Source organism: Rhinatrema bivittatum, chromosome 9 (genome assembly GCF_901001135.1).
Source record: "Rhinatrema bivittatum chromosome 9, aRhiBiv1.1, whole genome shotgun sequence".
In the NCBI taxonomy this organism is placed as follows: domain Eukaryota; kingdom Metazoa; phylum Chordata; class Amphibia; order Gymnophiona; family Rhinatrematidae; genus Rhinatrema; species Rhinatrema bivittatum.
In genome coordinates this window covers 216,080,576-216,095,985 of record NC_042623.1, presented here as the reverse complement: position 1 = coordinate 216,095,985, position 15,410 = coordinate 216,080,576, and the positions used below count along the sequence as shown (strand labels likewise).

The window sequence follows — 15,410 nt, the reverse complement described above, 5'->3', positions numbered from 1 at the left end:
CTGGAACTAGAGAAAAAGGGCATAGGGAACTATGTAAATGCTGAAATAATATTTTTATAATAGCTATAGGAAGAGATGTTAGCAAATACTATTCAATTTGTATAGAATGTTGCTAAAGTTCAACATTTTAGAGCAAAGATTACGGTGTTCTTAACACAGCATTCACACTTTTTATATGCTAGTTCTTTAAGGTTCCCAAGATCTGATAGCAAAAGGAAAAAGGCTCTTTCTGCCTATGAATGCATTGTGCTGTGGCATAACCAGAGAAAGAAAATAAAGTAATTATCCTGACATTAATTAGGGCAAGGGTGTCCAACTCCAGTCCTGGAGAGCCACAAACAGGCCAGGTTTTCAGGATTTCCGCAATGAATATGCATGAGATAGATTAGCATGCAAATCTGTCTCATGCTTATTCATTGCGGATATCCTGAAAACCTGGCCTGTTTGTGGCTCTTGAGGACCAGCATTGGCCACTCCTGAATTAGGGGATCTCCCTCTGAATAAAGATACTGCACTGTACATTTTGTATCTTTATTTTGTCGGTTTGTATCCATTTTTCCAGCTGTAAGCACGCTTCATTGAATATATTCTTTCTTGCCACTGCATCAGGCTAGAATCTTTTATTACTATTCTGATGCAGTTTTAGGCTATGTTTGTAGGTCTGTATTATCTTTCTGCCATAACAGGCACTAGATTCCTTTTGGCAAGATTAAATGTAAAGTCTAGGTCCTTCTTTGTCTTTTGTGTGAGAATGAGAACCTGTAAAATTTAAAAGGCTGATGCCATGCGTCCCAACCACACATGTTTAGGCTATGACCACGACTAAAGCAGAAAGACTGGAACTTCTGTTTAAAAAAAAGTAATAATTGATTAGTTAATTTTTTAATATGTGACTAAGTTTACATGTTAAATGTAAACCGAAGTGATTTGTATCTTATACAGGAACTCCGGTATATAAAAATCAAAAATAAATAAATAAATAAGCCCATAAAACTCCTTTTTGTAAAAACTGAGGCTAGCGTTAAATGATCTTTGTAGAAGAAAGGTCCAAGTTTTCCACTGAACAAGCTTGCATTAAAACCCTCAATGTAAGCCAGATTTCCAATACATTTTCCTGTCTAACGCACATGATTTAATCACTTGACTGAATTATCAGTATTATATTATTCCTGAGATAGAAGTTTAATTTAGTATGTGATTCAGGTGGCTATAAGACACTACTGCCTATTTATATTATGAAGTAATCAACTGCATTTAGCTTATAGTTTATGAAACAGCTACTCAATGGGTTGTTTTCATAATCATGTTAGTACATGTACTCTTCTTCCTTAACTGATAGGCATCACGTTTATAGTATGTTTCTCTTAGTAACATATTTAAGGATGAAAAATGATCCTGATGTTTTGTGTCTAATTAATCCTCTCATAGTGTCATTTAGATTCGGAATCACCAATAGTTTTTCAGAATGAAAAATTCCTTGTAAACTGCAATCATCCTATTTTAAAAAATGAGATATGGATAAACTGGCACATGCACTCTTAACAACGTGCTCAGAAATCATATTAGGCAGGACTGGAAAGGAATTGCAAACAAAATAATTCTGCTCAAGTTAAAAAACCAGAAATAAACATTGTACCATCACTATGTACCCTATAGCATTTGTGTTCTGTTTACATGTCCCAGAGGAAAGGAGTCTAGACATATTTTAGGCTTTGCTACTCTGACACCAACCCAAAAGTAACTGGAGCCTAGACACAGATTATTTTTACAATGTAAAACTGAAAGGGCAAGTTCAGGCTTAGAGGGCCCAACAGATCCCAGTCTAGGATGAACTTTGTTGCATTAAATTCACCATCGTGTTTGCTCTTCACTACAGAAACAATCACTTACAATTCAAATACCATGGGTCAGGTAAGTATATCATTATTTTTAAGGAAGCCTGCATACATCATGATGGCGTTTGTTCTATAAATAAGTAAATCTGCTATATGACCTACTTGTTGGCCTATCTTTTCCAGTTCTGTAACCACAAAGCAAGGGGACAAAAAGAAGTATATTTACTTAGTTGGCAAGTTATAATTGCAGCCTTCTACTTTTACTTTATAAAAATGCTTAGGTTAGGATTTCATATCTGATGCATATTCTTCTTTACCAGATTATCTCTGATTTGTTGTATTGTTATCACCATGCTGCTAAACTCTATTAATTTTTTGGCACATAAAGACAAAATTACTTAGGTTATATTTTCTGTACCTTTTTATAAGCTATTGTGTTAAAAAATGTTATAAAACTGTAAATACACTGATTCTCTGAAAAACATTGTAAATGGTTATATCACCTTCCAATATTAGAATCAAACATAGAACTGTTTATAGCTCTGCCAGAAGGCCAAGCAGTCAAGTAACTTTTATAGCAAAAATCATTTTTACCATACCCAGGAATTACTATTTTAAATGGATTCTGATATCCAGGATTTATCTTAGTAAAATAATTACAATAATTAAATATCAAACATAAAATATCAGTTTAGACCAAAGTTCAATGATTGGTCTCCTTTCATCATTACTTCAGATAAGTTGGTGGGAGAAGAGGTTTATCTGACAAGCTGCACACAATGAATAGCATTTTAATTAATCTTCGGAGGCTCTAACCAAGTTTTCTAATGCATTCTACAGTTTTGACACTGTGGATATGAACATGTAGTACACATGATTCATGTGTGTGCTAATAAAAGGTTCTAAACTTTCAGGAATAAGGCTACAAAATAAGACATAATTCAGCATGTTTAATTATCGTAAAGTGCACAGCACTCGACAGGGAGTCACCTGAAGCAGCCCATACTTTTATTTATTTATTTTACTTAATATTATGTCCACTCACAGTGGATTACAAATTAAATAAAGGACTGTCTAATTCATCTTTAACAACTACATTCATTATAGAGTACATTTAATCAAATTAGTATATTTGTCATTTGTGACAGTATGTTGTTACATATTTGCTAGAGTATTTAGCATGTTGAAAGCCTAGTGTCTGCCATTCTTCACAGAATCCTCTTAAAAAAAAAAAGGGTCAACATGCAACTGTAAATTTATTTCAACAAACTTTGAGCTTTTCACATTATACTGTGTATGGCATTAATGATGTAGGATAAAGATAGTATCAGTTTGCAATGTATATACAATGGTTCAAATACAGTAATACTGGGAGTCTGTGAATTAAGATCACTAAGAGGATTTAACTAGTTGGCTATATAAGGTCTATTTAGAGGAGCATATGGGATAGCCATTTGTAGCTATTACTAATCTACCAGCCTCAAACTGGAATTTATTTTAAAGGCATAACAGGGTCATTTCTAAAACTTCCAGTTAGTAAAAGGGGTTTCCTCAGTATAACTGATTTCCTCCTCACTTTCATGTAGATCTATAAAATATTAATAGAGATGTACAGCTTTATTCAATAACCTTTTCCCCCTCCCATGGAAGAAATTCTTTTTAAACAAGACCCGTAGGAAACTGTATTATCTAAACACATAAACAGGTATTAGGTTGGCATCTGCTATATGACAGAGACATGCCCTGACTGTACTAATATGATGAGATGGCTCCTTTAGCAATTATAACATGAAAATCTTACAGAGATACGTCATAAAGCCTCACAAACAATACAAAAATTAGCATGGAGTTTTGAAGCAACAGGTAGCCTTGCTGGTACTCCTTGATCTCTCTGTGATGTTCGACACCGTGGACTTCGAAAGCCTAATCTCCTGCCGAAAGGTTTTGGGTATAGATGACCTAAAGTTGGACTACTTGAAATCCTTCCTCCACAGTTGCTCTCAGACTATCATGGTGGGAGCTGTCTCTTCACATCCCTATTCTCACTCTCTCTCCTGTGGAGTACCACAGAATACTTTTATCACCCATGCTGCTCAAGATCTACATGTTCCCACTAGGCTATCTCATTAGAAAACATCAGATCATGTACTACACTTACGTGGATGATATTCCAATCCACGCATGGTCCTTCTTGGTTCAGACTCCACTGGAGCAATAGGGATAATAAATTAATCCCTGGCAATGATTTATGGCTGACTACACCACATTAAACTAAAGTTCAACCCACAAAAAAACTGAATTACTGTGAGTGGGGAAAAAAGACCCAGTCCTCACATGGCCTCAAGTAACATTAAACGGGACAGCTATTCTCTTCAGCCACCAAGTCCATAGCTGGGGATTCATACTGGACTTTAAGCCCACCTTCAAGCCTCAGGGTCAGGCTGCAGACATAGGTGATTTCTTCCAACTATGCCATCTCCACCCCTTCTTAAACAGACATACCTTTGCCACAGACATTCAGACTTGTGTGATCTCCAGCTTTGACTACTGTGACGCACTCTACATTGCGATGCCCCAAAAAAGCCTTACCTGGCACCTGCACCTCATACAGAACAGTGCAGCTCGAATGCTTTTAAATTCTAAAACGTCCAAGAGGATCACATCCACCTTAAAAGTCCTACACTGGCTACCAATAGTTCATCTAAAACCAGTTCTGGCCTCACTAGTTAATATAACCACCCTTAACATAAGGCTTGGAGTTAACCTGCATGGCGCGGCAGATTGAATGGACTATTTAGTTTTTTTCTGCTGTGATTACTATGTATGATATGTTACTATGAAAGCCCTAAACGGCGATGCACCACTCTACCTAAATCACCATTCTACAAGCCCATTTCTGTCAGGTAAAGTTCTAAATTGTTTCCATTCATATCTCTCTGACTACTTTCAATCTGTTAAATTCAAAAATGAATTCCCATCTGTCTCTCAAATTAAAACTGGTTTTCCCCAGGGGTCTACACTTTCCTCTTTCCTGTTCAATATTTATTTAGCTCAGATTTGCAGAATTTTATCTAACTTAACCGATTGTTACAAAGTATATGCAGACAACATACAATTTGTTTTGCACATGCACACTTCTTGGCAGGATACCATTGACCACCTTAATATCTGCTTTTGTGATGTGTATACGAATGTCGGTATATAAAAATTTATAAATAAATAAATTAGCTAAAACACAACAAGCTTTCTTTAAACATGTCCAAGACAGAGTTTCTTGCCATTTATAGCCCTTATTAGTCTTTCACTGAAAACACCTTTTCGCTAGAAAATTCAAATTTTCCAGTCAAAAGCCAAATCAAAAGCCTTGGGGTGTCAATAGACAGCATGCTTTCTTTTCGCCCTCAAGTTAAACAATTATATCACAAGGATTCTTTAGACTTCGTGTTCTTGCCGGCCTTAAGAAACTATTATTCGCTCCTGAATTTTGCACCGCGTTACAAGCCTCAATATTTCCCATCATTGATTACTGTAACAGTCTATATACTGCCCTACCGCTTACAACACTTCGACCATTACAGCTGTTACTAAATTCCTCAGCTCGCTTAATAACTGGACTGAAGCATTTCAACCATATTACTCCAACATTGATCGAGTTACACTGGCTTCTTATTGGTGAAATAATCAAATAAAAAATTAGAATGACAATCTGTAAACTAATTAACCACCAGACCTGTCCATGGGCCAATGCTATTTTAAAATTTTACCAACCCACTATAACTGTGTTCTCCCAGCGTGGATTGCTAGATGTTCATCTCCCAGAGCCGCACTTCTACACATAACTCGTGAGTGCGCTTTTTCAATAGCCGGTCCTGCCCTTTGGAATTTTTTCCTATTGGAACTTCATCAGTTTGACAGTAAAAAACTTCAGAAAATTTCTTAAAACCTTTCTGTTTAAATTTTCCTATTTTTAAGTTTGTATTCATTTATTTATTAATATATGCTCTTATTATTTTCTTAATTGATTATGTTTTACTATGTCTTCATTTTAAATTTGTTAAGTCTTAGTTTTAGTGTTTTGTGCTATTTTGTTTTATTATTGAATTTTATGATTGTTCCATTGTATATCGCCTAGACCTATTTTTGGTCTTAAGCGATTCATAAATTTTAATAAATGTAAAATGTAAATATGTCCACTTCTCCCTACCTTGGAGGTCACTGCCATAAACATGACCAATGATGTCAACAAGCATGTCACCTTTCTCAGGTACTGTTCTAAAATTATGGAATTCCCTGACTTTCATCATCAGAATAGCAACAAATATACTAGCCTTCAGAAAATTACTGAAAATATGGCTTTTTTGAACATATATTCCCAACTCACGTCACGTCTTTAGATGTGTGTGTCTGAACTGCACACACATCAGAATGGTGGCATAGAACAATGTTTCTTATAGACTTATATTAGTGACACCCACACTTCACTGGATGTATGTTTTGCAATGCTCAGTAACCCACCCCAAATGACAACCAGGAATACTCGCTCTAATTGCACTACAAATATCCACCCTAACTGCCCTATAGTTGTTATTCTGTGTTACGTGCCTTGTTTGATGCATGCCCTATTTCTGTTACTATCTCATACTGTTAGATATATTTCTGTGGAGTTGTAGCTTGCTTTGCGCTCCTGATGGACAAGCATGACATACATGATGATGATGGTAATGATGATGAAAATGAATAAATGTATTAGGCTGCCTAACAATTAAAAGTATACTGGAAGAACACTATATGGAGATGTCCATGTAGTCATTTTTGGGTAAGAATGAGAATATAATTTATTTATTTATTTTATTTTAAAACCTTATATACCGTTCTCTTCAAAAAACACACTTTTCAGAAATGAGGAATAATGCCAAATTTGAAATAAACTCAAATCCATACTTTGTGTGTTTTAGGATACATGAGGCTGTAATGATAAGCAAGTTGTAAGCAAAATGTTTCTGAAATGGGAACATACTATAGGCAGTATAAGAATCCTTGCTACTGAAATGAATGCTTGGTAGTACTATAAATATTATTAGAATCAAACATTAAAGACTGGAAGAACAGGAAAGATCAATAAAGCTTTATTTTCTGTTCTGCATTACTTAAAACATTGTTTCTAGAAAGGGGCAGAATCAGATGATAGCTGCAGCTTTACTGAAATTATTCAGATATTAACAGATAAAACATTGTTTTATTTACTCATATTGATCTCCTTATGGCAGAATTATAAGCGGAGAATGGTTCCTCCCTAATCTTTGAGCTGTTTCAGAACCTGCATATTTGGGGAAAGAAGGCAAGGGAGAGGGGGGGGGGAGGAGTCCAGGGGTTAACATCCTGTGACTTGACCCAACTGAAGATACAAAATTGTTTGCACCAAGACCAAACCTAAAGGATTCTGCCTTTTTTTTTTTTTCAAAAAGTCTATTTTATTTACCCTTTGCATATTATAATAATGTTCTTCACTAACAAAAACAGATTTCTTTTTATGTTGCTTCAGTGTTTGGGCACCAATGGGTTTGTGTGTGTGTTTTAGGGAGGGCTGCAAAACATGACAACACAACCACAGAACACACTATTAAAAACTTAAAGATAATCAATGTTTATGCAAATGTTATTTTTAAATGCACATTTATGTGACTCGCGGTTTTACCTCTTTCAGTACAAAATGATAGCTGTGGTTACTCCCAGTCTTTCCTAAGTAGCAATCATATCCTATTCCGGCTACCAAGAGGTGTTAAGACACATCCCTTAAATTATAGGTCTCTTATCTCTTATTGCTACCTTCCCATTAACTTTCCCAAACTAGATAGCAATTTTACGCAAATAAAAATAGATAATAGCAGGTGAGTTGTTTAAGCTTGCGAACTGGTTGCTCTATTCCATTCCAAGAAATGTCTAAAATACGGGTTGGTTTGTCTTTATATTTGGATATAAACACTCAAAACAATTCTGTATAAATGGAGAACGGTAAACAAATTTCTAACAATGCAATATTTGTGCGCAATGTTTATATTACTGGGTCAGTGAATATTTCTACCATACACATGACCACAAATACTAAACTACAGAAAACCAAGAAATATGTGTTTTAAAGAAAACCTTGACATTTAAAAATCTATATTTGAATTAGAATATACAATGCTATAATGGCACTATTACTCATCATTACTACATAATAGAACACTGTCAATTTGATATAAAATGCCTAGCTAGCTATTTCTTTTTCATTTAATTATAAAAAAAAGCATAAAATTAAATGCTAGCTTTCATTTCAGAGATCTACTGGAATTTGCACTAGCACAGAATCTGTGATATATTTGCCATGTTGAGGTGTTGCTCTTGGGCAAATAAAGCAATATTTAAATGATTTGTGCATGCAATATATAACCGGCCACCACAGAGCCCTAAACAGTGCACATGTGGGTGTGGCATATGTTATAAAGTGATTGCAAGCTGCTAAAAATGATCATATTTTTGTATTTTGTGAATTTTAATTTTCCAGTGTTTTACTCTCTTTTTTGCATTTTATCTGGCAATTTGTTTTGTGCAGTTTGTTTGGGGTTTTTTTTTTTGTTATTTGGTTTGTTTGTTTTTTTTGGGGGGGGGGGGGGGTTTGCAGCTATAGGTAACAATTGATAACTGTTCTTTCTGGTTTCTCTTAAGGCCAAAACAATCATGTACATGTTTTCTCAAGCTATATTCAGCTCTTTTATGTCCAGTTCCCCATCCTGAAGGGAGATATAATGCCGTTCTGGTCACAGTCAATAGCTCCACCATTTCTAAAGGGGCCAGGCAGCCCTTGACAATGAACTCAATTTAGTTTTTGTGTTTGTTTGTTTTGTATTGGGTTTTTTTAAAGATGCCACAGTGAACTATGGGGAAGCAAGAACATAAGAGCTGTCACATGTAGCCTGTTATGAGAGCCTTAAATCAAAATATTTTCTCCTGACGCATCGCTAACCTTAACAAATTCCTTCCCATTAAAGGAGAAAATAAAATGATCATTATTTTTCCGACTTTGGTAAAAGAAAAAAAAATTTGGCTCACAGTGGAATTAATTACTTCCTGCCCGGCGAATGCAAATGTGAAAATCCAAGTTATTTTAACTCTGGCACCTGAGTATCAGAATGTATACTTACTTTTCTTACAGTTTTTGAGTGACGCACTACAAAACAGTAGGGGGGGGGGGGGAAGAAACCTTATGCAGGGCGTTTTCCGCCCTGCAAACTTGGCAGAAACCATACTATACTGAAATACAGCACTCGCCATATAAGGAAGCGCTGCTAAACATGTCATGTGTAATTTATATTCAGTACGCGGAGAATTAACCTCTCCGTGAACATACTTGGTCCATATGCGAGCCAAGCCACAATGGATGGCATGCTGAGCAGCAAGTTGAACTTTTTTTTGTTTTTGCTGTGAGGTCTGCGCTAATATACTAAACTTATTCATTCATGGGTTGTTGTTGTTTTTTTAATTATTATTATTTTTTAAGAAGGCAGTCTATGCACCTGTTTCACTTTTTTTTTTCGCATGCTGCAAAAACAGCATTCTGGTTGCTTCTGCCGCTGCTTGCAGAACAGACAGGAAGAGGCTGCCCTAAAGCAGAGCTGCAGCCGCAACCTTCTGCTTTCTTTTCAGCTACATAGATGGTGTGCGATATGAAACCATAAAACAGTGGTAGCCCAGCCCCTGCGTTCAAAGCCAGCGAAAACTGCAGCTCACTTCCTCATGCCACCCTGTACAGTTTGCACCATTTACGAACAGCCCAAAGGGGAGATTGGGGGGAGGATGCAACCAAAAGAAAAGAACTCTTTAAAAAGGAAACTTACCTCTCACATTTTTTCTGCAGGGGCAGCCAGATTGTGGACAGATTGCCCAAGGCATGGTGGAACTCAATTATTACAGGATGATAAACGTCTAGAGCTGAACTTGTCAATGTCCTTGTCACAGAAGCATTGTGACAGCCACGGCTCATTCAGCTGCAGTGAAAAGACTGTTGAATACAGCCCGGTGGACTCTTATCTCTAACGTCTGGTTTGCCTTGCAAGCCTGCACTGCCCCTCCCCCAGCACAGAACCCTACCAGGAAGCACTGGGCGTTCTTGTCGAGCCTTAAGAATGCCAAAGCGGAAAAAAAAATCTTTCAGATGTTCCAGCAGTGCTGTTTTTCCTTTTCTAAACAGTCGAACGCGAGTAGCATTTATCTCTACGGTACGCAAAGGTCTGTTATTTGTTCTCCAGGGTTTGAAGGAAATGAAACGGGCATGAAGGAGCCTAACAAAACTACCCCCTGGAAACTGCTTTTGGTATCTTCCATCTTTTATGTAAAACATTATAACCTCTGAGCTGTACTATAGTGTAAATGAGACACATACATATTACTGATTCTCAGGATTCGCTGTCTAGACAGACAAGAACCAGATTCATGAGAGTAAAAGTCTCATTAATGGACAATTAAGGCCAAACTGAGCTTATGTGTCCTGCAATAAAGATGATTAAATTTCAGCCATTATAAAAATTGTGCTCTATCATTGTGTATCAAGGATTAAATTAAACATTAACATGCTTATGAAAGAATACTGCCTTTTTTTTTTTTAGTTATCAGGAGTATGATGGAATTGTTAGGCTCTGTTTTGACTGATGCTGCTTAAATTTTGTGTGTTTTAAAGCAGACTTCTATCTTTAATGTGAAGTTAGTGCTGCAGTAGCTGCAAAGGTTGCTTTCTCTCTCTCTCTCTCTCTCCCTCTCTCTCTGCAATCTACAGCAGATTGACATATTTTGTGATTTGCCTGTAAACTGTTCTATTATCCTAAATTGAAAATATAGATAATCAGCGTATTTAAAATATCATGAAACTACAAACTCTTCTTGACAACAATAACAACAATTTTGGATTTATTTTAGCCTAGTAGTTTCTTTCCTCCTGCTACTTTTTTTGAGCTCTCAGGCTCAATTGGAATTCATATCTGCTGGGCAATGTTGCTGGGATCCATCATTTACAATCGCCCATTCCCATTCTATATTCCCCCTATCCAACTCACTTAGGTCCTGATTTGTTCTCCCATCCTGTGATAATAGGGAAATAAAAGCTCAGTAAACCGGCCCTTGCTCTACTTAGTACAGCCACAGTGCTCAGTCAGGAAACCGGGGTTTTAAAATAGTTTATACATTAAGCAGCCTAAACTTTAGTTTGTAATATTTTGGTCTACAGCCTCATCCATGCATTCTTTGTTCCTTTCGACCTATGAGTCTGCCTAGGAGGAATTGGGCATCCTTTGTCTTTTCTTTGCACCATCCACAAATTTTGGCTTTACTTTGGGCTTTAAGGCTTCTGAGTAGACTTGTGGTCTTTTAAAAAGAAAAAAAAACAAAAACAAAATGAAGTCTGCTGAAAGTCAGATTTGGCAAATGATAGCTTGGCTCCGCATATTTTGCAATGCACCTATATTTCCTTTTCACTGGCTTAGGTGGGAGGGCTTGCAAGGAAGGAGGGGGCCACATGTTTTTTATCAATATTAAAAAAAAAGTTTTGCTTTGTTCTTTTTCTGTTTGCTTGTAGAGGATATACCAGCAATTTGTTTCTATTAGTTTCCACTTCCACTTGAATCAGATAGGATTACACTCGGCAGCATTTGCTACTTGTGTGCAGTCTTCCCTTCTGTACTCTAGTGCTTCTCATTCCATGATCTATTCTCAAACAGCAGAGAGTGTGGTAGGGTTATAAACCTGGGCCGGCACACCTGAGTTACTGGGTCTGGAACAAGCTGGTTGAGATCACTTGTGGATGGAAAGAAGCACTCTAGGAACCACTCCCAGATATTCGAAGTAGTATAAAGCTGATCTAGTTATATATGGTATCAAACTTTTATGTACACGCTCGAACACGTGTACATATTCCCTCCCTCTCCACTCACGCCCCCTTCCCCTTTCTAAATGTGATTCAAACATGTATGACTTAGAAACATTTCTGACATAAAGCTAATCTTCAGTTTTAGTGAATATTATTAATCACATTCTTGGGCGGGGGGGGGGCAATTTTTAAATTAATCATGGGGCTTGCAGTGCCGTGGGGTTCCCCCTTTGGAAATCAGGTCACTGGTGCACCAGCGGATACCTAGCACTCGTCTACATTTCCATCTGCTTTGAAGCAAGTACAAGTGTACATGCAGAAAGTATGCACAGGGCTTTCAAAATAAAAACCCTGTGGGTGTACTTTCCCTCCTCAGACATTACTCTGCCTCTTCCCCGCCACTTTCTGACATAGGTAAAGGTACCAGTCTGTGAGCAGCATGGGTATTTTTTCTTGTTGCGGGTTTTCACTGGGTTTTTTGGGTTTTTTTATACAGTTATACATCTGTTTATCTGCATAAAGAGCTTTCAAAATTGTCCTAAATTTACAAAAAAATTACCAGATGCAAAATGAATTTTACAGGCGTGTTCCTTCTCCCCCCCCCCCCCCTAGTATTTTACTCTTTTATGATATGCTGCCAAACAATAAGAGCAATATTCTGAGGGATTCCGTCTCAGCTGAAAAACAGATCTCATGATGTGGTGAGCCCCAAGTCTAGCTGGCTAAAAACTATTAATGGATTTCTCCTCCAAGGACTTGTCCAAATCATTTGAAAGCCAGCCTTGTCCACTTCCTCCAGCAACAAATTCCACAACTTAATTGCGCGTTGACTGAAAAAAAGACTTTCTTAAATTAGTCTAAATCTGCTACCAGTTAGTTTCACTGAGTGTCCCCTAGTCCCAGTACTATTTATTTATATTTATTTTTATTTATTTATTTAACAGCTTTTCTATACCGACATTAAAATACACATCATATCAGTTTACATTTTAACGTAAAAAAGGTGGAAATTACAATAAACAGGGAAAGGGGGAACAGGGCAACTGATAAATACAAAAGGAAGCACAGAGAGGCGAAATTTAGCAAAATGAAAAATGAAAACTAAAGAGAATACAGTATGCAAAAAGTAAAACATATCTACAAATATACACGCAGTATTATGTGGCTACATGGAGTCATCAGAGAGCAATTGAGAAGTGTCATGGAGCGACGGGAGGAGTAAGAGGTGCCGGGGAGGTGGATAGTAGTCAAACGAGGAAAATTAATCAGGGAAAGCCTGGTGAAGAGCCAGGTTTTTAGCATTTTTCTGAACTTAAGAGGGCATGGCTCCAAACGAAGGTTAAGGGGTAGAGTGTTCCAGTGCATGGGGCCAGCAATCGACAGGGCGCAGTCCCTGGTGGCTGTCAGACGAGCCTTTTTAAGTGGGGGGACTTGTAAGGTGTATTTGCGGTAAGCTCTGGAGGGGCGGGAAGAATGAGTAAGTTGTAAGGGTTCACTGAGCCACAAGGAGTTATGGTTGTGGATGGCTTTGTGAATGATAGCGTTTTGAACAGAATGCAGTATGTGATGGGGAGCCAGTGTAGGTCCTTGAGGATGGGGGTTATATGGTCTGATTTACAAGCATTGCTTATCATCCTTGCCATTGCATTTTGTAAAATCTGGAGAGGTTTGATGTTAGAGAGAGGAAGGCCCAGGTACAAGGAGTTGCAGTAATCTAGCTTGGAGGTTAAAGTGGCTTGGATGACTGTTTTGAGGTCTTGTGTGTGGAGAAGGGACTTGAGCTTCTTTATGACCATAAGTTTATAGAAACCTCCTTTAATGACAGGTGCGTGTCCACAAAGACGCCTAGGTTCCGTACAGGGTGATGAGAAGTGAGTGTAGCAATCCTGGGGTCATTAGAAGGGGACAGTTTGAGGGTCTGTTGGTTATGGATGAGGAGGAGTTCAGTTTTAGCGGAGTAAGGCGAGAGATGAGTAGATTGTGGCTTATCGTGTCAAATGCCGCTGAGATGTCAAGGAATGCAATGAGGAAACTATGACCTTGGTCAAGGCCAGTGAGGAGAAAGTCGGTGAGTGAAAGAAGGAGGGTTTCTGTGCTTAAGTTTTTGGGAAAACCAAACTGTGAGGAATGAAGTATGTCATTGTCATCAAGGTATTCCATGAGTTGGGTGTTAACAACCTTCTAAATGATTTTGGAGATATTTGAAAGGGCAAATATCCATGTTCTATTACCCTGTTCCACCCCCTCATGATTTTATAGACCTCTAGCAGATCTCCCCTCAGCTGTCTCTTCTCTAAGCTGAAGGGCCCGGCCTGTTTAGCCTCATGAGCCATTCCATCCCCTTTATTAATTTTGTAGGGTTTTTTCTAGTCCTGTTTTATCTTATCGGTGCAGCTGACTCTGTTTCAGGCTCCTTTTTTCTATGTACTTGAAAAAAGTTGTTATTAGTGTTTGTCTCTTTGGGCAAGTTTAATCTCAAATTTTTTCTTGGCCTGCCATGTTAATGTTTTACATCTACTTTGTCAGTGCTCATTGCTCTTTCCTGTTTTCCATATTAGGACCTCCTTTTCATTTTTAAAGAGTGCCTTTATGGCTTTAAAAGCATTTTTCACAGCACTCATTTCCTCATATTAGTCTTCTTTTTCACATGTGGGCACCAACGACATAGGAAAATGTGGGAGGGAGGTTCTGGAAGCCAAATTTAGGCTCTTAGGTAGAAAGCATAAATCCAGAACCTCCAAGGTAGCATTCTCTGAAATGCTCCCTGTTCCACGCACAGGTCCCCAGAGGAAGGCAGAGCTCCGGAGTCTCAATGTGTGGATGCGTGCAAGGAAGAGGGATTCAGATATGTAAGGAACTGGGGAACCTTTTGGGGAAGCGAGTCTTTTCCGAAGGGATGGGCTCCACCTTAATCAGGGTGGAACCAGACTGCTGGTGCTAACCTTTAAAAAGGAGATAGCGCAGCTTTTAAACTAGAACAAAGGGGAAAGCCGACAGTCGCTCAGCAGTGCTTGGTTCAGAGGGAGGTATCTTCAAAGGATACTAATGATGCATTAGAATTAGGGCATCCCAACAGTGAGGTTCCAATAATAAGAAAAGTAGTCCAAGTGCCCATATCAAAAAACTCACCTGAGCTAAAAAAATTCAAATTTATCCACACATCTCTGTAAACAAAACTCTCCAAATTTTTCATGCATAATATCCAATATTCAATATCCATTAAAGAGAGGTTGGCCCCTTGCCCCCTCTTCTGTATATAGTATTTATTCTATTTTATTTCATTTTATTTATATATTTATTACTCCGTTCACCCCTTCTTTATTTTCCTACTCCAAGTTAAGGCTTCCTTGTTATAATGTAACTGTATGCTCTGTATCTCTTGTTGATTGGTTAATTGTTTATTCTGCTTAGTTCATTGTAAACCGAATTGATTTGATTTGTATCAAGAAAGTCGGTATATAAAAGCCTTAATAAATAAATAAATAAATCAATCAATTAAAAAGCAGAATGAAAATACAAACGAAACTCACACTTTGAAATGTTTGTGTGCTAATGCCAGAAGTCTAAGAAGTAAGATGGAATAATTAGAATGTATAGCAGTGAATGATGACATAGACTTAATTGGCATCTCAGAGACATGGAGGAAGGAGGATAACCAATGGGACAGTGCTATACCG

The 15,410-nt window shown here is 37.6% G+C and overlaps 1 protein-coding gene across 13 annotated transcripts in view; it reads right to left on the bottom strand.

Moving 5' to 3' along the window:
* MBNL1 (muscleblind like splicing regulator 1) overlaps window positions 1–15,410 on the bottom strand; it is a 623,451-nt gene that overhangs the window by 563,378 nt on the left and 44,663 nt on the right. For 8 of the 13 annotated variants that reach the window (XM_029615930.1, XM_029615934.1, XM_029615937.1 and 5 more), the window contains exon 1: window positions 9,713–9,844. The exons of 2 other annotated variants lie outside the window; for them this stretch is intronic. The gene's annotated coding sequence lies outside the window, so the exon portion shown is untranslated. Of the gene's footprint in view, window positions 1–9,712; window positions 9,845–15,410 lie in introns of those variants that run through there. 3 more of the 13 variants (XM_029615939.1, XM_029615941.1, XM_029615943.1) reach the window with 3 other exon arrangements.